The sequence below is a fragment of the Pseudophryne corroboree genome, chromosome 2 (assembly GCF_028390025.1).
Source record: "Pseudophryne corroboree isolate aPseCor3 chromosome 2, aPseCor3.hap2, whole genome shotgun sequence".
NCBI lineage: Eukaryota > Metazoa > Chordata > Amphibia > Anura > Myobatrachidae > Pseudophryne > Pseudophryne corroboree.
The window spans coordinates 548,696,229-548,722,417 of record NC_086445.1 but is presented as its reverse complement, the minus strand read 5'-3'; the positions used below and the strand labels follow the sequence as shown (position 1 = coordinate 548,722,417).

Sequence of the window (26,189 nt, the reverse complement as noted above, 5' to 3'; positions counted from 1 at the left end):
CACAGAGGTAGGTAGAGCAGTGGCCTACTGTACCGTACTGCTATATATTATATACTGGTGGACAGCAAACTGTGCAAAACTGAAATGCACCACAGGTATGGATGGATAGTATACTTGACGACACAGAGGTAAGTAGAGCAGTGGCCTACTGTACCGTACTGCTATATAGTATATACCGGTGGTCAGCAAACTGTGCAAAACTGAAATGCACCACAGGTATGGATGGATAGTATACTTGACGACACAGAGGTAGGTAGAGCAGTGGCCTACTGTACCGTACTGCTATATAGTATATACTGGTGGTCAGCAAACTGTGCAAAACTGAAATGCACCACAGGTATGGATGGATAGTATACTTAACGACACAGAGGTAGGTAGAGCAGTGGCCTACTGTACCGTACTGCTATATAGTATATACTGGTGGTCAGCAAACTGTGCAAAACTGAAATGCACCACAGGTATGGATGGATAGTATACTTGACGACACAGAGGTAGGTAGAGCAGTAGCCTACTGTACCGTACTGCTATATAGTATATACTGGTGCCAGCAAACTGTGCAAAACTGAAATGCACCACAGGTATGGATGGATAGTATACTTGACGACACAGAGGTAGGTAGAGCAGTGGCCTACTGTACCGTACTGCTATATATTATATACTGGTGGACAGCAAACTGTGCAAAACTGAAATGCACCACAGGTATGGATGGATAGTATACTTGACGACACAGAGGTAGGTAGAGCAGTGGACTACTGTACCGTACTGCTATATATATAGTTATACTGGTGGTCAGCAAAATTCTGCACTGTCCTCTTACTATATACTACAATGAAGCACAGATATGGAGCGTTTTTCAGGCAGAGAACGTATAATACTGGTGGTCACTGGTCAGCAAAACTCTGCACTGTCCTCCTACTATATAATACTGCTGGTCCCCAGTCCCCACAATAAAGCAATTAGCACACTGAGCACAGATATTTGCAGCACACTAAGCACAGTCAGATATGGAGCGTTTTTCAGGCAGAGAACGTAGATATTTGCACTTGCAGCACACTGAGCACAGATATTTGCAGCACAATTTGCAGCCCACTGAACATAGAAACTGAGAGGACGCCAGCCACGTCCTCTCACGATCATCTCCAATGCACGAGTGAAAAATGGCGGTGACGCGCGGCTCCTTACATAGAATACGAATCTCGCGAGAATCCGACCGCAGGATGATGACGTTCGGGCGCGCTCGGGTTAACCGAGCAAGGCGGGAGGATCCGAGTTGCTCGGACCCGTGAAAAAAAGGTGAAGTTCGGGCGGGTTCGGATCCCGAGGATCCGAACCTGCTCATCACTAATTAGAACGAATAATTCCTGTGATACTGGCTTTCAATTCTAGTGATTTTGTCATTTTCTTCCAGTGATTTGGACTAATAATACCATTGATTATAACGAATAATTCCAGTGATATTGCCCTTATAATTCACATGATACTGGAGTCTAATTCTAAATGGGCCAGGTGTTTGTGTCGCTTAGCTCCGCCATCCAGCGACCTTGGTGCACCTCTTTTTTTCTTTGCATCATGTGCTGTTTGGGGACTATTTTTTTAAGTGCCATCTTGTCTGACACTGCAGTGCCACTCCTAGATGGGCCAGGTGTTTGTGCTGGCCACTTGGGTCGCTTAGCTTAGTCATCCAGTGACCTCGGTGCAAATTTTATGGCTAAACATAATATTGTGAGGTGTGAGGTGTTCAGAATAGACTGGCAATGAGTGGAAATGATTGTTATTGAGGTTAATAATACTATAGGATCAAAATTACTCCCAAATTCTATGATTTTAGTTGTTTTGTGTTTTGTTCAAAAATCACCCAAATCCAAAACACATCCGAATCCAAAACCCGAAAGGGTGGTTTTGCCAAAACGCGTCCGAATCCAAAACACGACCGCGGACCCAAATCCAAAACCAAAACACAAAACACGAAAAATGCCCGCTGCACATCTCTAATCTCAATAGATGAAGAGGCAGCACACCATAGTGCATTAAAATATTTGTTATTAAAATACAGGTAAACTATCCCTCAGGTATATTGTTTCCCATACCATAAGAACAAACTCCGTGGACTGATTACCACATGGTTTATAACAATATTTGCACCGAGCAGTGCTCCAAAGCTCCCCGCTTGTCTCCTCCCGGATACCTGAGGGATAGTTTACCTGTTGTCCTTTGATAGAAATTGTGACCTGAATCAGAGGAGGTTTACAGTAGATGCGGTCCATTTTCAGGTGAATATTTGATGGACATGGTGCTGGTATAATCATTTAAGAGGTGGAAGAAATGTTTCCCACCAGACTGCAGTGATTCTTAAGTGCATTAAGCACGTATTAGGTGCAGAGTAATGTGTGTTTTGTAAAAAATTATATATATATATATATATATATATATAAAAAACAAATTCAGAGGGCGCACAATAATGTAAAATTAAAACAATGCAGGATCCAATTGATATTAGAAACCAACCAGCAACCAAAAATATAGAAATATATTAAAATTTATTAAAACATGACAATTGGACAAATAAACCCCTATAGAACTGATAATTTATGGGGCTTGTTGTCCTTTAAGAAGAGAATTACTCTCTGGTCCTGATGCGTTTCGTCCTTATAAGGACTTCATCAGGGGGAATCGATTTGGAGAGAAAGCTCTTTTTAGAAGCCACCATCCAATAAGTGATGTATTCTTTTCACAAATGGTGAAGCAAATCCACAATGGAACTTGATAATATAGTACTGCTAATAAAAAGGAAGAAGTATGATCATGAAAGTGACCTCACTTCACCAGGTCTGAGATTTAGTGGTGGACAATAGGTGATAAAAGGTGATATGACTATGGCTCCAACAGGATGTGAGTCTGTCTCTTTCCAAATGGATAATGGATTATCCATTTAGAACATCCTGTTGGAGCCACAGAAACTTTCGGAGAGAGCTGGATTCCCGGATATTTAAGGCTACTATCTTGCCAGGCATAATTATAACTGGATTTCAGTGTGTCTAGAAGACTGGATGGAAAGTTAATAGGAGAGCTTCTGTTTTAGAGCAATTCAGCTTGTAAAATGATATGGAGGATTATTATTCTAATAATTTGTGCAGTTGTTGAAGGGAAGAAACAGGGTTCGGGAGTCAACAGTACATCATCCGCGAAAAGGCAGATTTTGTAAGGATGGTCAAATAAAATTGGGCCTGATATTCCAGTGTTCGTTCTAATGTCCTCAGCGAGGGGTTCTATCGCAAGGGCAAAAACTAAGAGGAGCAGAGGGCAGCCCTGACGAGTACCATTCATGATTAAGAAAGGAGCCAAAAGCATACCATTGACATATACTGACTCTGATGGATTCGAATGTAAAGCAGAGATTGAGGACAGGGCTCTGACAGTTATTTCAAATTGAATTAATAACAGTTATAGGTAACCCCAGTGCAGTGCAGCCTATCAAAAACCTTCTCTGCATCCAACGAAAGCATCAGCATCAGTAGAGGTTCAGTTGATGCAGAGAAGGCATCTAGAATATCAATCACCCTCCTAGTATTATCCGGGGCCTGACGTCCTCGAACAAACTAGAGATGAGCGCCGGAAATTTTTCGGGTTTTGTGTTTTGGTTTTGGGTTCGGTTCCGCGGCCGTGTTTTGGGTTCGACCGCGTTTTGGCAAAACCTAACCGAATTTTTTTTGTCGGATTCGGGTGTGTTTTGGATTCGGGTGTTTTTTTCCAAAAAACCTAAAAAACAGCTTAAATCATAGAATTTGGGGGTCATTTTGATACCAAAGTATTATTAACCTCAAAAACCATAATTTCCACTAATTTTCAGTCTATTCTGAATACCTCACACCTCACAATATTATTTTTAGTCCTAAAATTTGCACCGAGGTCGCTGGATGACTAAGCTCAGCGACCCTAGTGGCTGACACAAACACCTGGCCCATCTAGGAGTGGCACTGCAGTGTCACGCAGGATGTCCCTTCCAAAAAACCCTCCCCAAACAGCACATGACGCAAAGAAAAAAAGAGGCGCAATGAGGTAGCTGTGTGAGTAAGATAAACGACCCTAGTGGCCGACACAAACACCGGGCCCATCTAGGAGTGGCACTGCAGTGTCACGCAGGATGTCCCTTCCAAAAAACCCTCCCCAAACAGCACATGACGCAAAGAAAAAAAGAGGCGCAATGAGGTAGCTGTGTGAGTAAGATAAGCGACCCTAGTGGCCGACACAAACACCGGGCCAATCTAGGAGTGGCACTGCAGTGTCACGCAGGATGGCCCTTCCAAAAAACCCTCCCCAAACAGCACATGACGCAAAGAAAAAAAGAGGCGCAATGAGGTAGCTGTGTGAGTAAGATAAGCGACCCTAGTGGCCGACACAAACACCGGGCCCATCTAGGAGTGTCACTGCAGTGTCACGCAGGATGGCCCTTCCAAAAAACCCTCCCCAAACAGCACATGACGCAAAGAAAAAAAGAGGCGCAATGAGGTAGCTGTGTGAGTAAGATAAGCGACCCTAGTGGCCGACACAAACACCGGGCCCATCTAGGAGTGTCACTGCAGTGTCACGCAGGATGTCCCTTCCAAAAAACCCTCCCCAAACAGCACATGACGCAAAGAAAAAAAGAGGCGCAATGAGGTAGCTGTGTGAGTAAGATAAGCGACCCTAGTGGCCGACACAAACACCGGGCCCATCTAGGAGTGTCACTGCAGTGTCACGCAGGATGTCCCTTCCAAAAAACCCTCCCCAAACAGCACATGACGCAAAGAAAAAAAGAGGCGCAATGAGGTAGCTGTGTGAGTAAGATAAGCGACCCTAGTGGCCGACACAAACACCGGGCCCATCTAGGAGTGGCACTGCAGTGTCACGCAGGATGGCCCTTCCAAAAAACCCTCCCCAAACAGCACATGACGCAAAGAAAAATTAAAGAAAAAAGAGGTGCAAGATGGAATTGTCCTTGGGCCCTCCCACCCACCCTTATGTTGTATAAACAGGACATGCACACTTTAACCAACCCATCATTTCAGTGACAGGGTCTGCCACACGACTGTGACTGATATGACGGGTTGGTTTGGACCCCCACCAAAAAAGAAGCAATTAATCTCTCCTTGCACAAACTGGCTCTACAGAGGCAAGATGTCCACCTCATCATCATCCTCCGATATATCACCGTGTACATCCCGCTCCTCACAGATTATCAATTCGTCCCCACTGGAATCCACCATCTCAGCTCCCTGTGTACTTTGTGGAGGCAATTGCTGCTGGTCAATGTCTCCGCGGAGGAATTGATTATAATTCATTTTAATGAACATCATCTTCTCCACATTTTCTGGATGTAACCTCGTACGCCGATTGCTGACAAGGTGAGCGGCGGCACTAAACACTCTTTCGGAGTACACACTTGTGGGAGGGCAACTTAGGTAGAATAAAGCCAGTTTGTGCAAGGGCCTCCAAATTGCCTCTTTTTCCTGCCAGTATAAGTACGGACTGTGTGACGTGCCTACTTGGATGCGGTCACTCATATAATCCTCCACCATTCTTTCAATGTTGAGAGAATCATATGCAGTGACAGTAGACGACATGTCCGTAATCGTTGTCAGGTCCTTCAGTCCGGACCAGATGTCAGCATCAGCAGTCGCTCCAGACTGCCCTGCATCACCGCCAGCGGGTGGGCTCGGAATTCTGAGCCTTTTCCTCGCACCCCCAGTTGCGGGAGAATGTGAAGGAGGAGATGTTGACAGGTCGCGTTCCGCTTGACTTGACAATTTTCTCACCAGCAGGTCTTTCAACCCCAGCAGACTTGTGTCTGCCGGAAAGAGAGATCCAAGGTAGGTTTTAAACCTAGGATCGAGCACGGTGGCCAAAATGTAGTGCTCTGATTTCAACAGATTGACCACCCGTGAATCCTTGTTAAGCGAATTAAGGGCTCCATCCACAAGTCCCACATGCCTAGCGGAATCGCTCCGTGTTAGCTCCTCCTTCAATGTCTCCAGCTTCTTCTGCAAAAGCCTGATGAGGGGAATGACCTGACTCAGGCTGGCAGTGTCTGAACTGACTTCACGTGTGGCAAGTTCAAAGGGCATCAGAACCTTGCACAACGTTGAAATCATTCTCCACTGCGCTTGAGACAGGTGCATTCCACCTCCTATATCGTGCTCAATTGTATAGGCTTGAATGGCCTTTTGCTGCTCCTCCAACCTCTGAAGCATATAGAGGGTTGAATTCCACCTCGTTACCACTTCTTGCTTCAGATGATGGCAGGGCAGGTTCAGTAGTTTTTGGTGGTGCTCCAGTCTTCTGTACGTGGTGCCTGTACGCCGAAAGTGTCCCGCAATTCTTCTGGCCACCGACAGCATCTCTTGCACGCCCCTCTCGTTTTTTAAATAATTCTGCACCACCAAATTCAAGGTATGTGCAAAACATGGGACGTGCTGGAATTTGCCCATATTTAATGCACACACAATATTGCTGGCGTTGTCCGATGCCACAAATCCACAGGAGAGTCCAATTGGGGTAAGCCATTCCGCGATGATCTTCCTCAGTTGCCGTAAGAGGTTTTTAGCTGTGTGCGTATTCTGGAAAGCGGTGATACAAAGCGTAGCCTGCCTAGGAAAGAGTTGGCGTTTGCGAGATGCTGCTACTGGTGCCGCCGCTGCTGTTCTTGCGGCGGGAGTCCATACATCTACCCAGTGGGCTGTCACAGTCATATAGTCCTGACCCTGCCCTGCTCCACTTGTCCACATGTCCGTGGTTAAGTGGACATTGGGTACAGCTGCATTTTTTAGGACACTGGTGACTCTTTTTCTGAGGTCTGTGTACATTTTCGGTATCGCCTGCCTAGAGAAATGGAACCTAGATGGTATTTGGTACCGGGGACACAGTACCTCCAACAAGTCTCTAGTTGGCTCTGCAGTAATGATGGATACCGGAACCACGTTTCTCACCACCCAGGATGCCAAGGCCTCAGTTATCCGCTTTGCAGTAGGATGACTGCTGTGATATTTCATCTTCCTCGCAAAGGACTGTTGAACAGTCAATTGCTTACTGGAAGTAGTACAAGTGGGCTTACGACTTCCCCTCTGGGATGACCATCGACTCCCAGCAGCAACAACAGCAGCGCCAGCAGCAGTAGGCGTTACACGCAAGGATGCATCGGAGGAATCCCAGGCAGGAGAGGACTCGTCAGAATTGCCAGTGACATGGCCTGCAGGACTATTGGCATTCCTGGGGAAGGAGGAAATTGACACTGAGGGAGTTGGTGGGGTGGTTTGCGTGAGCTTGGTTACAAGAGGAAGGGATTTACTGGTCAGTGGACTGCTTCCGCTGTCGCCCAAAGTTTTTGAACTTGTCACTGACTTATTATGAATGCACTGCAGGTGACGTATAAGGGAGGATGTTCCGAGGTGGTTAACGTCCTTACCCCTACTTATTACAGCTTGACAAAGGCAACACACGGCTTGACACCTGTTGTCCGCATTTCTGTTGAAATACTTCCACACCGAAGAGCTGATTTTTTTGGTATTTTCACCAGGCATGTCAGTGGCCATATTCCTCCCACGGACAACAGGTGTCTCCCCGGGTGCCTGACTTAAACAAACCACCTCACCATCAGAATCCTCCTGGTCAATTTCCTCCCCAGCGCCAGCAACACCCATATCCTCCTCATCCTGGTGTACTTCAACACTGACATCTTCAATCTGACTATCAGGAACTGGACTGCGGGTGCTCCTTCCAGCACTTGCAGGGGGCGTGCAAATGGTGGAAGGCGCATGCACTTCACGTCCAGTGTTGGGAAGGTCAGGCATCGCAACCGACACAATTGGACTCTCCTTGTGGATTTGGGATTTCGAAGAACGCACAGTTCTTTGCGGTGCTTTTGCCAGCTGGAGTCTTTTCAGTTTTCTAGCGAGAGGCTGAGTGCTTCCATCCTCATGTGAAGCTGAACCACTAGCCATGAACATAGGCCAGGGCCTCAGCCGTTCCTTGCCACTCCGTGTGGTAAATGGCATATTGGCAAGTTTACGCTTCTCCTCCGACAATTTTATTTTAGGTTTTGGAGTCCTTTTTTTACTGATATTTGGTGTTTTGGATTTGACATGCTCTGTCCTATGACATTGGGCATCGGCCTTGGCAGACGACGTTGCTGGCATTTCATCGTCTCGGCCATGACTAGTGGCAGCAGCTTCAGCACGAGGTGGAAGTGGATCTTGATCTTTCCCTAATTTTGGAACCTCAACATTTTTGTTCTCCATATTTTAATAGGCACAACTAAAAGGCACCTCAGGTAAACAATGGAGATGGATGGATACTAGTATACAATTATGGATGGACTGCCGAGTGCCGACACAGAGGTAGCTACAGCCGTGAACTACCGTACTGTGTCTGCTGCTAATATAGACTGGTTGATAATGAGATGTAGTATGTATAAAGAAGAAAGAAAAAAAAAACCAAGGGTAGGTGGTATACAATTATGGATGGACTGCCGAGTGCCGACACAGAGGTAGCTACAGCCGTGGACTACCGTACTGTACTGTACTGTGTCTGCTGCTAATATAGACTGGATGATAATGAGATGTAGTATGTATAAAGAAGAAAGAAAAAAAAAACCACGGGTAGGTGGTATACAATTATGGATGGACTGCCGAGTGCCGACACAGAGGTAGCTACAGCCGTGGACTACCGTACTGTACTGTGTCTGCTGCTAATATAGACTGGATGATAATGAGATGTAGTATGTATAAAGAAGAAAGAAAAAAAAACCACAGGTAGGTGGTATACAATTATGGATGGACTGCCGAGTGCCGACACAGAGGTAGCTACAGCCGTGAACTACCGTACTGTGTCTGCTGCTAATATAGACTGGTTGATAATGAGATGTAGTATGTATAAAGAAGAAAGAAAAAAAAAACCACGGGTAGGTGGTATACAATTATGGATGGACTGCCGAGTGCCGACACAGAGATAGCTACAGCCGTGGACTACCGTACTGTACTGTGTCTGCTGCCAATATAGACTGGATGATAATGAGATGTAGTATGTATAAAGAAGAAAGAAAAAAAAACCACGGGTAGGTGGTATACAATTATGGATGGACTGCCGAGTGCCGACACAGAGATAGCTACAGCCGTGGACTACCGTACTGTACTGTGTCTGCTGCCAATATAGACTGGATGATAATGAGATGTAGTATGTATAAAGAAGAAAGAAAAAAAAAACCACGGGTAGGTGGTATACAATTATGGATGGACTGCCGAGTGCCGACACAGAGGTAGCTACAGCCGTGGACTACCGTACTGTACTGTGTCTGCTGCTAATATAGACTGGATGATAATGAGATGTAGTATGTATAAAGAAGAAAGAAAAAAAAAACCACGGGAAGGTGGTATACAATTATGGATGGACTGCCGAGTGCCGACACAGAGGTAGCTACAGCCGTGGACTACCGTACTGTACTGTGTCTGCTGCTAATATAGACTGGATGATAATGAGATGTAGTATGTATAAAGAAGAAAGAAAAAAAACCACGGGTAGGTGGTATACAATTATGGATGGACTGCCGAGTGCCGACACAGAGGTAGCTACAGCCGTGGACTACCGTACTGTACTGTGTCTGCTGCTAATATAGACTGGATGATAATGAGATGTAGTATGTATAAAGAAGAAAGAAAAAAAAACCACGGGTAGGTGGTATACAATTATGGATGGACTGCCGAGTGCCGACACAGAGGTAGCTACAGCCGTGAACTACCGTACTGTTTCTGCTGCTAATATAGACTGGTTGATAATGAGATGTAGTATGTATAAAGAAGAAAGAAAAAAAAAACCACGGGTAGTTGGTATACAATTATGGATGGACTGCCGAGTGCCGACACAGAGGTAGCTACAGCCGTGGACTACCGTACTGTACTGTGTCTGCTGCAAATATAGACTGGATGATAATGAGATGTAGTATGTATAAAGAAGAAAGAAAAAAAAAACCACGGGTAGGTGGTATACAATTATGGATGGACTGCCGAGTGCCGACACAGAGGTAGCTACAGCCGTGGACTACCGTACTGTACTGTGTCTGCTGCTAATATAGACTGGATGATAATGAGATGTAGTATGTATAAAGAAGAAAGAAAAAAAAACCCACGGGTAGGTGGTATACAATTATGGATGGACTGCCGAGTGCCGACACAGAGGTAGCTACAGCCGTGAACTACCGTACTGTGTCTGCTGCTAATATAGACTGGTTGATAATGAGATGTAGTATGTATAAAGAAGAAAGAAAAAAAAAACACGGGTAGGTGGTATACAATTATGGATGGACTGCCGAGTGCCGACACAGAGATAGCTACAGCCGTGGACTACCGTACTGTACTGTGTCTGCTGCTAATATAGACTGGATGATAATGAGATGTAGTATGTATAAAGAAGAAAGAAAAAAAAAACCACGGGTAGGTGGTATACAATTATGGATGGACTGCCGAGTGCCGACACAGAGGTAGCTACAGCCGTGGACTACCGTACTGTACTGTGTCTGCTGCTAATATAGACTGGATGATAATGAGATGTAGTATGTATAAAGAAGAAAGAAAAAAAAACCACGGGTAGGTGGTATACAATTATGGATGGACTGCCGAGTGCCGACACAGAGGTAGCTACAGCCGTGGACTACCGTACTGTACTGTGTCTGCTGCTAATATAGACTGGATGATAATGAGATGTAGTATGTATAAAGAAGAAAGAAAAAAAAAACCACGGGTAGGTGGTATACAATTATGGATGGACTGCCGAGTGCCGACACAGAGGTAGCTACAGCCGTGAACTACCGTACTGTGTCTGCTGCTAGTATAGACTGGATGATAAATAATGATATAAAAAATATATATATATCACTACTGCAGCCGGACAGGTATATATTATATAATGAGGGACCTGCTGGACACTGTCTGTCAGCAGAATGAGTTTTTTAATTTTTATAGAATAAAAAAACACCACACAAGTCACACGACGAGTGTACTTTTTCAGGCAGACAATCACAATATACTATACTGGTGGTCAGTGTGGTCAGGTCACTGGTCACAGTGGTCAGTGGTCAGTCACACTGGCAGTGGCACTCTGGCAGCAAAAGTGTGCATTGTTTAATATGTACTCCTGGCTCCTGCTATAACCTATAACTGCTCCCCAGTCTCCCCCACAATTAAGCTGTGTGAGCACAGTCAGATATTATACATAGATGATGCAGCACACTGGGCTGAGCACAGATATGGTATGTGAGTGTGACTGAGTCACTGTGTATCGTTTTTTTCAGGCAGAGAACAAGAACAGAACGGATTATTAAATAATAATAAATTATAAAACTGCACTGGTGGGTCAGGTCACTGGTCATCAGTCACTAGTATAACTCCTCCTAAGCTCCAGTAAGTAAATGAAGTGTCTCACTCTCACTCTCCTATCTATTTTAATTTCTAAACGGAGAGGACGCCAGCCACGTCCTCTCCCTATCAATCTCAATGCACGTGTGAAAATGGCCGCGACGCGCGGCTCCTTATATAGAATCCGAGTCTCGCGATAGAATCCGAGCCTCGCGAGAATCCGACAGCGTGATGATGACGTTCGGGCGCGCTCGGGTTAACCGAGCAAGGCGGGAAGATCCGAGTCGCTCGGACCCGTGTAAAAAAACATGAAGTTCGGGCGGGTTCGGATTCAGAGAAACCGAACCCGCTCATCTCTAGAACAAACCCCACCTGGTCCCAATGGATTAGGGATGGCAATAGGGGATTGAGTCTATTAGCTATAAATTTAGCATATATTTTAGCATCTGTATTGAGGAGGGCAATCGGACGGTAATTAGCTAAGATAGTGGGACTCTTTCCCGGTTTAGGGAAAGCTACAACTTCTGCTTCAAGCATTTCCTGGGAGAAAGCACCAGCTTCATCAAATACAGATCTCAGAATCGGTGAAGGGTCATCTATAAAACATTTACAAAATCTGTTAGAATAGCCAGCAAGACCAGGTGCCTTGTCTGCCGGAAGGTTGCGAATTACCTTTTTAATTTCTTCAGTAGTCCAGGGACTTCTAATGATTGGAGGGTAGGAGCATCAAACGAAGGAAAAATAACAGGCTTTAGAAAGGTTTCGCTCCCTTTAGCTGTGGGCTGTGGGGTCAAAGGATCATTATTCAAGTTATATAGAGCAGAATAATAGTAGGTGAAGGCATCAGCGATGTCTGGCGGGTCCGAGACTTTCATTTTATTCAAATTTGTAACTTCTCTAATGCATTCTTAAGCTATTTTTACCTCTTAACTTTCTACCCGCTCTGTTGCCCTGAACATAAAATTTCTGTTTAAGTTTAAAAAGATTTTTGTGGACCTCCTTCAGAGTTAAAATGTTCCATTCTTCTCTAGTTTTAAAAAGCTCCCTGTAAATCAATTTATTAGAAGGGGAAGACTTTAGTTTGGATTCTAGGACACTTAATATGGTTTCAGTATCTGTTTGGAGTTTTCTCATTGTCCGATGATGGTGCGCAGCAGCTTGAATTATAGAGCCTCATGCCACTGCTTTCAAAGCACACCAATGATTAAATACTGACATATCAGTTGGGACATTAGTAGCTAAGTAGAGGAAAAGAGTTTGGGACATGCTATGTCTGGACCCTAGATTGGTTAAAAGGTACTCACCAAGGCGCAAATGTCTGAGAGAGTGTTTCACATCATTTAAATTCCATCAAAGACTTAATGCAGAGTGATTGGGCCATGAAACTGGCAAGATAGAAGCCCTCTTTGCTTGCTGGAGAGTCCATTTATCGGAAATAGCTAAATCAAACTGGGAAAAGAACCTATGCACCGGGGAATAAAATGTGTAGTCTCTACAGTTTGGGTTCCTAGCTCGCCATACAGGATTCGTCTGAACGTTTTGGATCGATCTCCAATAGTGGGTGTCCTACGAGAATTGCAGGGTATTGACTTATCTAAATAAGAATCCAGAACTAAATTGAAATCTCCTAATATTAACACTGCCCCAGAGCAGTTGGCTTGAAGGACAGTACAACATTTTCTGATAAACTGGATCTGTTTCGTATTAGTGGCATACAATACTGCCAATGTAACCTGTTTGTCTTCCAATTTACCAATGAGTATTAAGTAATGGCCTTCCGAATCAGTTACCTGTATTAGAGGATAAAACGCATTGGTTTTCCCTCATTGTGATCTCCAGTTCTCTAAGATAAGATACACCTCCATGTTTTATTGTTTTATGGTTATAGTTTAATCAGGCTCTCTATGGGGTAAATTTACTAAGATGGGAGTTCTATTTCAGATGGGATGTTGCCCATAGCAACCAATCAGATCCTACAGTACTTCTCAATTATAGCACCTTCTAGAAGATAATACCTGGTATCTGATTGGTTGTTATTGGCAACATCCCATCTGAAATAGAACTCTCATCTTAGTAAATTTACCCCTATGTGTTTTAGCTTAAGCAATAGTCCGTTTTTTATTATATATGTATATACCATTTCTATAATAAAATACCTTTGTTAAAATTTTAGATTCAATATACTTTTTTGTTTCCTATAACCTAATGCTAGTGGTAAGAAATAATATATCGACACCAGTGGCCGCTAAACACCCCCATCCTGTTTTCTCACAATTTTCATTTAGCAGCTTACCATTGCTACTTATTTGGGGCCAGATGACGTCCTATACCATAGGGAGTGTCTGATATTTGCACCAACATGCCTGATGTGGATGTGGAACAGCAGGGTTTGGAAACCAGTGCAGGTATTCAGTTTGATCAAGTCTGAGCAACCGCAAGCATGATTGCAGACATCTGTCAGCCTGTTGTTAAAATGGTTTCAGACACTAGAGCAGAGGTTCTCAAACTCGGTCCTCGGGGGCACACACAGTGCATGTTTTGCAGGTCTCCTCACAGAATCGCAAGTGAAATAATTAGCTCCACCTGTGGACCTTTTAAAATGTGTCAGTGAGTAATTAATACACCTGTGCACCTGCTGGATTACCTGCAAAACATGCACTGTGTGTGCCCCCGAGGACCGAGTTTGAGAACCTCTGCACTAGAGTGTGATCTAGTTGCCCAGGTGATAGGCCAGGGTGATGGCTACTGTTAGACATACTTGCCTACCTGACCCTCTCCATGAGGGAGAAAATGCTCTGTTCCTGGACCTTCCTGGTCATGTATGATTGCCATCACCTGTGGTGAGCTAGTTAATTGATAAGAAAGGTGTTTCACCACAGGTGATGGCAATCATACATTACCAGGAAAGTCCAGGAACAGAGCATTTTCTCCCTCATGGAGAGGGTCAGGTATGCAAGTATGCTGTTAGGCTGTTAGGGGTCCTAGATCAGAGGTTCTCAAACTCGGTCCTCGGGGGTACACACAGTGCATGTTTTGCAGGTAACCCAGCAGGTGCACAGGTGTATTAATTACTCACTGACACATTTTAAAAGGTCCACAGGTGGAGCTAATTATTTCACTTGCGATTCTGTGAGGAGACCTGCAAAACATGCACTGTGTGTGCCCCCGAGGACCGAGTTTGAGAACCTTTGTCCTAGATCAATGGTCTCATACGAATTTACACTTTGCATACTAAGTACTGCTGTGAACTATTCTGTAACATGTGACTTGCTAGTAACTGCTCATGGTCAGTTGTGAATTGCCTAACTGTGAAAAAGCTGTGGAAAATAAACCTGCAGTGTTGAAATTTTATCCGGTGCATGTGTATAGAGATATGTAATTGCTTGAATACACTATTACACAACTGAATCAAATACACATGTTCACTGCTGGTAAAATGGGATTAGCAAAGTGAGGTTGCATCAGAAGCCAACCCCAGTGACAGCATGCACAGCCACTGGACCAGCAAGCAAAGTTTTAAAGGACTGGAGAGACACCAAAATTAAATTACATCATGCAACCCCCCACCTACCCACCCCTCCCACCAACCTAAAAATGTTTTGGTGCCTCTGTCTGTGTCCCCACTTAATCCAGAATTTTCAGGAACATTGGTGCTATTTAGTGATCTATAAAGAATATGTCAAAGTATTCCACAAGTGTACATTATGCTAGGAAGTACTCCTTTAGGTTATTGAGAGTATGGCTTAGACTTAATACATAAGTTACCCTCAGGGTATGTGCTTTACATAGGCGTAACTAGGGTTTTTGGAGCCCAGGGCAAAATGTAAAATGGGCGTGGCCACACACCAGAAGGGGTGTGGCCACTGAAAATGGCCCACAGTGCCAGTTACATTGCCCCCCAGTGCCAGATACAATGCCCCACAGTGCCGGATACATGCCCCACAGTGCCAGTTACATTGCCCCACAGTGCCGGATACATGCCCAACAGTGCCAATTGCATTGCCCCCCAGTGCCAGATACAATGCCCCACAGTGCCAGATACATGCCCCACAGTGCCAGATACAATGGCCCACAGTGCCAGTTACATTGCCCCACAGTGTCAGATACATGCCCCACAGTGCCAGTTACATTGTCCCACAGTGCCAGATACAATGCCCAACAGTGCCGGATACATGCCCCACAGTGCCAGTTACACTGTCCCACAGTGCCAGATACAATGCCCCACAGTGCCAGTTACATTGCCCCACAGTGCCAGATACAATGCCCCACAGTGCCAGATACATGCCCCACAGTGCCAGATACAATGCCCCACAGTGCCAGATACATACCTCACTGTGCCAGTTACATTGTCCCACAGTGCCAGAGACAATGCCCCACAGTGCCAGTTACATTGCCCCACAGTGCCAGATACAATGCCCCACAGTGCCGGATACATGCCCCACAGTGCCAATTACATTGTCCCACAGTGCCAGATACAATGCCCCACAGTGCCAGTTACATTGCCCCACAGTGCCAGATACAATGCCCCACAGTGCCAGTTACATTGCCCCACAGTGCCAGATACAATGCCCCACAGTGCCGGAGACATGCCCCACAGTGCCAGTTACATTGTCCCACAGTGCCAGATACAATGCCCCACAGTGCCAGATACATTGCCCCACAGTGCCGGATACATGCCCCACAGTGCCAGTTACATTGCCCCACAGTGCCAGATACAATGCCCCACAGTGCCAGATACATGCCCCACAGTGCCAGTTACATTGTCCCACAGTGCCAGATACAATGCCCCACTGTGCCAGTTACATACCTCACTGTGCCAGATACATGCCCCACACTGTGCCTGATACATGCCCCACTGTGCCAGTTACATGCCCCATTGTGCCAGTTACATGCCCCACTGTGCTCTCCCCCCCCTCCTCCCCCCCAGTCACTTACCGAGTCACCGGCGTTGCGGCGCCGCTTGTTCTATGTGAGGGGAGGAGAGCGCCTCTCCTTCCCCTCACCGCTCCAGGACAGGTCTCCGGCGGCTGTGTGGCGCCGGTTCGCTAGCCAATCAGAGCTCGCGGACCGGCAGCCAATCAGGAGCCGGTCCGCAAGCTCTGATTGGCAAACGCCGCCGGAGGCCGGACACAGCAGCGCTGCTAGGGCTTTCAACTGCGGTGAGAGGAGGGAGAGACGGTGCGCTCTCCTCCCCTCACATTTCGGCTTTCGGCGTGATGGGGGCGAGTGGGGCATGATGCCCTGGCCGCCGGCGGCGCCCCCCTCTCCTGGGCCTGCCAAGGCGCCCAGGGCACGTGCCCCACTCGCCCTACCCTAGATACGCCTCTGGTGCTTTATTTTTATTGAGAGGTCAAAATCTCATTGCATCAAGCAAAATAGTGATTGCCCTTTACTTTGACCTGTGGATCTGAAAGTGCTGCCTCCTCACAGTGTCATGATAGTAGGAATGGACATTGTATTCCAGTTGTTTAACATCATCAATGTTTCTCTTGTGATGGTAGTGTTTTTACCATTTGATGGTGTCTTTCCAATGGCAGCTGCCATTAAATGGTGTGGAAGTGATGGCCATCCGATGTTATAATACTGCTGAATTCAGCCTTTATTGTGTATGCAGAAACATTTATTTATTTATTTATTTATTTATTTATTTTTGCAGATGCATGAACCATTGCAATATTTTTCCATTTAATTCTTTTGATGCCACGGTTAGTTACCATTGCATTAAAGATTTTCATGGCGGAGTCCCAGTTCGGAACTTAGATTGCAAAACTGACATGATTTTAGTTGTTTTTCGAAAGTTAAACAATGGGTATCAATTTTTTTTAACCAATTTTTAACCAAATCAAAATCTGAATCTGACGCTTGATGAATTAGAAAACAAATGCAGGAGGTGAAGGGCGGAGGAAGGGGGGGGGGTGCAGACAAATTTTACTTTGCATCCATCTCTGTATCCGGTACCATTGTTCTTTCCACTAGGGCATTAATGATTTGTTTCTTTTCAATCTTAATGACACAATGCACACCCACATTATCTTAATACATGAAGTACATACTATTAACTGCGCTCGCCACAGGTTATATTCTCACTCTATGGGTGTCGTGGACACCCACGAGTGGAAATAGTCCCTGTGCGCCGGGATTCCGGCTGTCGGCAAATTTAATCCCTAATGCATTTGTGATACCATGCTTTTTGTTCGAAGGCATTACATTGTAAAAAGCTTCAATATGGTAGGACTCTATGAATATTAAGTTTGTAATCAAAATGGCAATTAAGGCATGGATCAGATAAACTGGCTTATAAGCAAGCCCAACACTACCATTAGGTAGCCTTAGACAGCTAGCTAAGGTGAGAGGCTTTTAAGGGCCCTGCTGAGGTCAAGAACAGGTAAATGGAATGACCAATCCAATTAGAGCTGTCATTTGCCGTAATGAGAGCAGTGACAGGCAGAGGCAGGACTGCAGTGTATTTTTCTCTTCCCCCTAGTCATTTGCAGTAAGTGTAAATCTCATCAAAGTTATTGCCAGGGGTTAAAGTGGGGGGGAACAAGGTGGAACGGAGTTCCACCACCTGTAATGGTAGGGGAACTAGTTCCACCACCTCCATTGTCCTGTACAGTAATTCCATCAGAAAAACCTGCCCCATCACCTACATCAATAGATGATACAGGTGGCGCTAGTGTTACTGATTAGCTGCAGCCACCTCCGTCTTACTCAGCTCCTGATGGCTCCATGGTCCTCCTCCATTTATATCCCACCCCTCCTGGTACTCACACACGCTGTGTCTGTTGGACAGCATTCATCCCATCCTCAGGTCCTAGTGGCTTCATTTTTTAGCACAGCGTATGTTATGTTATGTTATGTTGTCACCGCTGCTGAAGTGAAGAGGAGCAGGCTGTGTGCATCTTGAAGACAAGATGAGAGGAGGCTGGAGGGACAAGAGAGTGGGGAAGCTGTGTATAAGGGGCACTACTGTGGGCAATATGTATATAAACAGCACTACTGTGGTTATTATGCGTAAGGGGCTCTACTATTGTGGGAATTGTGTATAAGGGACGCTACTGTATTGTATAGAACAGTGGCAAATGCAGGATTTGCGGGGGGTTTCCAGAACTGGGTGGAGCCAAGCACGGGGGTGGGGACTGAGGTGCCCCAGTATATGCTGGGTCCGTAAAACTAGTGTGTCAGTGTATATATATATATGTGCATGTATATCTACACACGTATATATACCGTATACACACACACACACACACACACACATTATATATATATATATATATATATATATATACACACACACACACACACATACATATAGCATACTAAACATGCATATATATATATATATATATATATACATACAGTAAACATATATATACGTATGTATATATATCATATATGTGTGTGTGTGTGTGTGTGTTTATATATATATATATGTATATACATGTGTGTATATATGTATGCACATGGATATATGTACTATTAATTAAAATAAACTTTTATTAAGCACTTACAAGTGCCACCAGGAAGACAGCAGGCTGCAGAGGACGCTAGACAGCCATTAATAATACTCATGCAGCAAAAAAGAAAAGAAAAGAAAAAATTATTTTTTTTGGTGGAGGGGGTTTCTGGGTGCTCGGAAACCCCCTCTGGGTGCACCACTGTAGAAGGAGCACTACTGTGTGGCATAACATGTATAGAGGGTACCACAGTGTAGTGCTATTTGAATAAAGGGCACTGCTAAGTGACATAACCTAAATAAGGGGCATTACTATGTGGTGTAATGTGAATAAGATTGTGCCCCTGTGTAGTGTAATTTGAATTAGAGGTACTATTATGTGAACACGCTACTTCTTTGCGAGATCAATGTCCCTTTATAAAGTATGGTAATTAGGGTACTAATTTACAGTTTGCAGGTGGGTGCAGAAGATACTAACACTGGCCCTGGCTCATCTTAATGTGGTGGGGGGGGGGTGTATGTATGGGTGGGGGTAAGGGGCTGTCGGTGTCCAGGTAAATGAGTTCCACCACCTCTCCAGGAGCACTTTAAGCCCTGGTTATTGCACAGTGCCGCCGTTGGCAGACATATTTGTGCAGAAATATGGAGCTGACAGACACTACAGTTATTGCTGGGAGGATTAACTCTGAGTAGGGTTACCACCTCATCCCTTTTATTTCTGGACACATACTAATTACACAGGTTCTGTGGCTGATTAAACCAGGTGAAATGGAGTCTTGAAATCAGCCAGCCACAGAACATGTGTAATTAATATGTGTCCATAATTAAAGGGATGAGGTGGAAAACCTAACTATGAGGCCGGCAGGAAATGCAGCCATGGTGAGAGGGCAGATATGGGAGAGCCGCCAAGGGGAGGGGGCAGATATGGGAGCACTGGTATGGGGAGGGGGCAGCATTAGATATGGAAGCACAGCTATGGGTGGGGGGCAGATATGTGACAGCAGCTATACAGAAGATGGCTTAGAAATGTGAGAGAATCTATGCAAGGTAGGGGGCAAATTTGTTAGAGTAGCTATACCAGGAAGGGACAGAAATGGGAGAGTCTCAAATAAAGAAGCAGGAAAGTAAGAGCATCAGGTCAAAGTGGGGCATATGGGAGAAGATCAAGGGGTGGTTATACGATTTGTGGAACATCAATTCAGGGGGTGTCATGATATCTGGATAATTCATTTGGGGGCAATGATAAGGTAGAAAATCAATATGGGAAACTCATGATATAGCCGAATGGGCCTGATTCAGAGGTGCACACAGGGGTGGATTGGTGTGCTGGGACACCGGATCGGATTCCGTTTGGCCGGTCCGGTGTCACCTCATTGGCTGGCCGTCACGCCCTATGAAGGCCACCGCCAGCCGCAGCTGCGATCACAGCAAACGGCCAGCGGGCATTTTTTAAATGCTTCCTGGGCTTCTGTGCATGCGCAGAAGCTTCACTTAACGCTGCCGTGATCGTGGCTGCGGCTGATGGCCTGCAGCGGCGGCAGACTTCATGAGGGGTGATGATAGCGGCTGCGGCTGGTGGCTGGCGGCGGCCTGCATAGGGGGTGACAGCCAGCCAATGAGGGCTGTGCTTTATATATGATTTAGGAAGGAAGGATTAACTATAAAGGTATGTTTGAGACGCGCACACAGGGGGGATTTTCGAGTACCTAGAAACCCCCCCTGGCGCCGATGTATTGCAGCTTACCAATTATTATTTTTTGTATTTGTTTATTGTACATTCTCCGGAGCTCAGCCTTCCTGCGCGGCTGCAGCAGTTGTCTTCTCCGTTACATACCACTGAGAGACTGGCTGCTACATGCAGGGAGAGCGGCTCCTCTCAGGCTGTTTTCGTTTGGGTGCGGTTTGAGAGGTGAGAAGCGCATGGTAGCGGCGCTCTGTCACACTGTGCAAAGGAGCGGCTGCTCATAAAACGTGGACGCGGCAACCAGCTAATTCTGACTGCGTCACACACCAGTTGTGTGACAGTCAGTAAGTACTGTCTACTCTACTACATTTAATAATTATATAGTGTGCCTGCCTGCTGTATCATATATATTTTATATATTAGTATAACGTGCTCTACCTGGTGCAATGTGTATAACGTGCTCTGCCTGGTGCAATGTGTATAATGTGCTCTGCCTGGTGCAAGATGTATAATGTGCTTTACCTGGTGCAATGTGTATAATGTGCTCTACCTGGTGCAATGTGTGTAACGTGCTCTGCCTGGTGCAATGTGTGTAACGTGCTCTGCCTGGTGCAATATGTGTAACATGCTCTGCCTGGTGCAATGTGTGTAACGTGCTCTGCCTGGTGCAATGTGTGTAACATTGGCGTTTCTATAATGGGTGCAGGGTGTGCGAGGCACACGGGCCCCCAGGTACACACTGTACCCATTTGCTTAATACCTACCTCTCTGAAGTCCCCTGTCGGATCCATCCCTTTTCGGCAGTGCAATAGAGTTTGAACACTAGGGGGAACAAACTCTATTGCGCCTGCTGAAAACTCCAAAAAGACGGCATGGCGGCCATTTTTCCGGAGTTTCGCGCATGCGCATTAGCAAAATCTTCAGGAAAATGGCCGCCGCGCCGTATTCCCGGAGGTTTGCGCATGCACAATAGAGTCTGTTCTCAGACTTTATTGCCGCGCAGAAGGACGGCACCGCCGGGGGACTCCGGAGAGGTACTGTAAGTATTAAATCCTGTGCACAGTCAGAGAGGAGGGGGCCCCTGGAGCAGAAGGCTGCACACGGGCCTCCTCCTATCTTAAAACGCCCCTGGTGTGTAACGTGCTCTGCCTGGTGCAATGTGTGTAACGTGCTCTTCCTGGTGCAGTGTGTTTAACGTGCTCTGCCTGGTGCAATGTGTGTAGCGTGCTCTGCCTGGTGCAATGTGTGTAATGTGCTTCACCTGGTGCAATGTGTATAATGTGCTCTGCCTGGCGCAAAAAGTGTATAATGTGCTTTACCTGGTGCAATGTGTATAATGTGCTCTGCCAAGCGCAAAGTGTATAACATGCTCTACCTGGTGTAATGTGTATAATGTGCTTTACCTGGTGCAATGTGTATAATGTGCTCTGCCTGGCGCGAAGGATATAATGTGCTTTACCTGGTGCAATGTGTATAATGTTCTCTGCCTGGCGCAAAGTGTATACAGTGCTCTACCTGTACCTGGCACAAAATGTAGAACGTGCTCTATCTGGCGCAATATGTATAACATGCTCTACCTGGCGCAGTGTGTATAGGAGGTTCTACCTGGTGCAATGTGTATAAGTGGCACTACTGTGTGGTGTAATGTGAATTGGCACTATTATGTGGCCACGCCCCTTCCCCATGAAGCCACACCCCTAAAATTTGTGGCACGCCTACGGCGCACACTTACAACCCCTGCATATAGTCAGGCCTTCAGAGCAGTACTCCTGCCCACTTGACAGACTCCACCCCCTCAACAGACCCCACCCCTATTAGGGCTGCTTCCATAAATTTCCCAGACTGGTTTTTGATCCCAATCTGCCCCTGGGTGCACATAATGTTGAATGCACAGCTGCTATTTCATTCACAGCAGACTTGTGAAAATATGCTACTGACTCAGCCACTGTCTGGTGCACAGAGACCACTGCCGCTGTCTCGCACCACATTAACCGGGCACTCTCCAGCTGCAAAGGAATTAGCAATGGCTGACTAGGGATCACCTAAAAAACGGTCCTGACACACCTGCATTTTTCCAGCCATCCCCATTTCCTCCCCTCAAATGCTGACTACCTGCCACTAACTCTGTGAGTAAATTATCGGTGTATCTGCAATCACTAAGAATTCGCTGCGCGTGCTGGCAATCACTCCATTGCATCTGACATCAACACATCTGCACCTCTGAATCAGGCCAAATGTCATAAGACGTAGGGTTGAGGGGCACATTGTCTGACTATGGAAATGCTCCCATACTCCCTATGTTATAGTGTATATACTGTAGTATGTCCCTAGAATGCTCTTTCTATTACATGGTTGTAATTAGGATGCTCTCTTTATATTGTGTCAGACATCAAATTTGGAGTGACGCATCACTCCCAGGGGTGGTACGTTTATATGTGGACCTGGCAGCCGTACATATATATATATGCAGTGGTCTGGCTGTCACGATTAGTATGTGCATCGGGTATCCGCACAAAGGGGCTAATTCAGACCTGACTGCTGCTGTGCGTTTTTGCACAGCGGGCGATCAGGTCTGAATTGCGCATGCGTATGCATGCAATGCGCGGGCGCGATAGTCCGCAGCAACAGGGAGCGGCGGCCAGCGATGGGATGGTGCGAAAAATCTGATCGCACCGGCGATCGCAAGAAGATTGACAGGAAGAGGGCATTTGTCATTAGTGGGTAGCAACTGACCGTTTCTTGGGAGTGTCCGGAAAAACGATGGAGGGACCAGGCGTTTTGTGGGAGGATTGAGATGTGTGACGTCTGCTCCGGCCCCGATCATCGCAGCGGCTGAGTAAGGCCTGGGCTGTGCAGAGACCGTTTGTGCAGCTCTCCTGCACATGCGATAGCACCCCTGCACAGCGAATTCCCCCTCCCCCTGTAGGCACCCTAGCGATCAGGTTTGAATTACCCCCAAAGTCCCTTATATGCAATTTTCAGTGGGTGCAGCATTCCAGATGACTCAAAAAGATTCACTCAGGATGGCATGTGTAGCAACAACGTTTCAATGCCTCATTATTGTGACCCAATGAAAATGCCACAACAAAGAGGCATTGAAACATTGCTGCTAAATATGCCATCCTGATTGAATCTCTTTGAGTCATCCGGCCGCCATTGAAGGGAAGGACAATGACCAGCCTGTCGCACGCCATTTCAAACTTTGTCAACATCCATTATCCAGTTTGAAATATCAAATAGTGGACCATATTCCCATTTCTACTAGAGGCGGCGACTGACAGAAATTACTGTCACAGTGTGAAACACGATGGATTGTCCGGCTGAACACTGCAGCACAGCATGGACTCAATGAAAAAGTAGCAGGGAGCATATTTCTTTAATGTTACTTGGTTGTCATTTAATACCATGGGTCTAGTTCTCAATGTTTTTTCCTCATATACTGTGTAGTTAAGCCTAGGTCAGTGTTGCAGGATGTGCTGGTATTATTTTCCATAACCGGTCATCATTGTCCATTTAGGTTTTGATTATATGTAGATATATAGAGATCCTACCATAAGGTTGCATATTGAGTTTATTCCCAGCGTCTGTAAGATACAGCTTGTTTTCATTTTCACTTACACGTTCTGGAAACGCTATTTTGTTTCCCTTAGAGATTTATTTGTTACACTTGTATCTGTCACAGTTTTCATGCACATTGCACTTTATTGCCATTCAGTGCTGCACACGTCACTGCGCCTGCGGGATGCGCCGGGCGGAGTGTTGTCCGGTTGCCTGGCAACGGTGACGTCATTCTCCGAGGCCGGACGCCGGGACCGCCGGAGACGCTCCCGCCCTCCGCGCTCGCGTGGCAGCAGTGGCGTGTGTAAAGTACTTAAGGTAAGAAATGTTTTAACCACTGTTTGCTTCACCATGTGTCCATGAAAAAAACACACGCCGCGGTGTTGAAACGTCGGACCCTCATGTTGTTTTATCCATAAAACATTTATGCTTTTCACCAAATCCGTGGAGTGCCGCCTGGTTTTGTGACACGGGGTCAGTGGATATCCGTCCCCCATCATCGCAAGCCTTTCACTGTATATATATATATATATATATATATATATATATAATTCTGGTTTTCACATTTTTTTTCTCTTTGGAGAGCCCTACTCTGTATATATCTGCCATTTGCCCCTGGGTAGTAGCGGATCCACCCCGGGACTGAAATCTTGCCAGTCAGCCAGAAGCAGGTAAGAGTTATTTTTATTATATAAGAGTCAAGTGTATGCGGGGTTGGGACATGGGCGCTGGGGGAAAGGGGCAGTAGGCTGAAGTTTGCCTAGGGCACTGAGAACCCTTGCACCGACCCTGCTTATAAGCACCCTGAAAAGCAAACTGTGGTCTCTATAGATTGTAAGCTTGCGAGCAGGGCCTTCCTACCTCTATGACTGTTGTTATTACCCAGTTTTGTTTTATCACTGTTGTTTCCAATTGTAAAGCACAATGGAATTTGCTGCACTATAAAAGAAACCGTTAATAAATAAGTAATACATATTGCACGGTACAATGGCAGAGCTGCTATAGCTAATAGAGGTGCCACTAAAGGGATACCAATAATGAGCTCCATTTTTATTATATTTGTACTTTTCATTCCCTTTATACTTCCCCCTTTTTATTAATCAATTTGCCTGCCTTTGATATTGAATCATTTTTTTATTTTTTAATAAATATATCACTTTAACTACTCAGAACTGCATATACTTCTCAAGATAACCGAAACCAGAACACAATTCTGATAACATGGCAGCCTGGTCACAAAAGATCCCCTGTATACCTCAATGTTCCAACTTTGAGCCTTCTTTCTCAACCCATTACTATAGTAAAACAATTGCTCTTATACATGCAAATTACATACAGTAGTGTTATGAGTGCTTTACCACTGTCATTCATTTACGTTTCTCTTTTACTGGTTGGTAAATAATTGACTGTCAGTAAATCTACTAATGGTTGGCAATGCTGCCTGATTATTTTCCTATTTAGGAACAGAAAATATTGTAATAAATAAGAACCATCTGCTTCACTATAAGGGCTAGATGCGTCATCGCTCGGAGAGAGATAAAACTGAGAGAGAGAAAGGGATGTAGTTATGTGACCGCCGGTCACAATACCTCCCCTTACATCCCGCACCTTCACAATCCCGATGGTTGCCATGCTGACCAACAGGGACTATTTCCACTCAAGGGTGTCCACGAGACCCATAGAGTGCACCAAGCCTGCAGCGTGGCAAACGCTGCAAGCCGCAAGGGGCTTGTTGCGCTCGACCCCCCCAACCCACCGGAATTCCGCTGCCAGGAAACCGACGTCGGTATGCTGACAACCGGTCATGTATACCACACCCGAGAAAAAGTACCGGCCAACCAGCTCCTAACTGTCATTTTTTCAAACACAGCCTGTAGCATGGCAGTTAATGTACTGTAAAGGGCCCCATACACTACCGCAACATGTCAGACGGACATGTCGCGGGCGATCACCCCCGGCAGCCTCCCGGGGGGCAGGATCGCCCACGATACATTGTATGCTGTCCTTTTGCATACTATGTATCCTGGGTGATCCCAGCCACGCCTGCGGGGTCGGACCAGATTGAATGTGCAGCACATTCAATCTGGAGGATACGATTCGATGCTCACGG

The 26,189-nt window shown here is 45.8% G+C and overlaps 1 long non-coding RNA gene across 2 annotated transcripts in view; it reads left to right on the top strand.

The window, feature by feature from the left end:
* LOC135050964 (uncharacterized) overlaps window positions 1-26,189 on the top strand; it is a 56,523-nt gene that overhangs the window by 17,742 nt on the left and 12,592 nt on the right. Inside the window, exon 1 of one of the 2 annotated variants that reach the window (XR_010241951.1) lies at window positions 13,671-13,783. The exons of the other annotated variant lie outside the window; for it this stretch is intronic. This is a non-coding gene — a long non-coding RNA (uncharacterized LOC135050964). Of the gene's footprint in view, window positions 1-13,670; window positions 13,784-26,189 lie in introns of those variants that run through there. 2 annotated transcript variants of the gene reach the window in all.